Raw genomic sequence first — 531 nt, forward strand, 5'->3', positions numbered from 1 at the left:
TCGGCTGCGCAGTGCTCTGCCTTCCACTTCAGGAACGCTGCGGGAACAAGGGCGTTAGCTCCGCGGCCAGAGCCGGTCCTGTCCTTCCCACTCCACTCGCCCCTGCCTCTCTCTGCTCGCCCCGGCCGCGCGGCTCTGCCCTGCAGCTGGCTTCGCCCTCTGCACCTGCTCGCAGCCCGTACCCGCCCGGGAGCGCACGGGTCCCCGGCTCTGAGCCAGTCTAGCGCCGCCCAGCCCGTCTGTCCTTCCCACTCCACTCGCCCCTGCCTCTCTCTGCTCGCCCCGGCCGCGCGGCTCTGCCCTGCAGCTGGCTTCGCCCTCTGCACCTGCTCGCAGCCCGTACCCGCCCGGGAGCGCACGGGTCCCCGGCTCTGAGCCAGTCTAGCGCCGCCCAGCCCGTTTCGTCTCGCCCCGGCCCGGCCGCGCAGCTCACCGGTGCCGCTCCACATCAGCGCACAGTGTTTCCCCGCTCCCGGCCGCTCCCGGCCCGGCTCCCCCGGCTCCCCGGGGCTGAAGCTGAAGCCCGAGGCT

The sequence above is a fragment of the Alligator sinensis genome, unplaced genomic scaffold (assembly GCF_000455745.1).
Source record: "Alligator sinensis unplaced genomic scaffold, ASM45574v1 scaffold961_1, whole genome shotgun sequence".
In the NCBI taxonomy this organism is placed as follows: domain Eukaryota; kingdom Metazoa; phylum Chordata; order Crocodylia; family Alligatoridae; genus Alligator; species Alligator sinensis.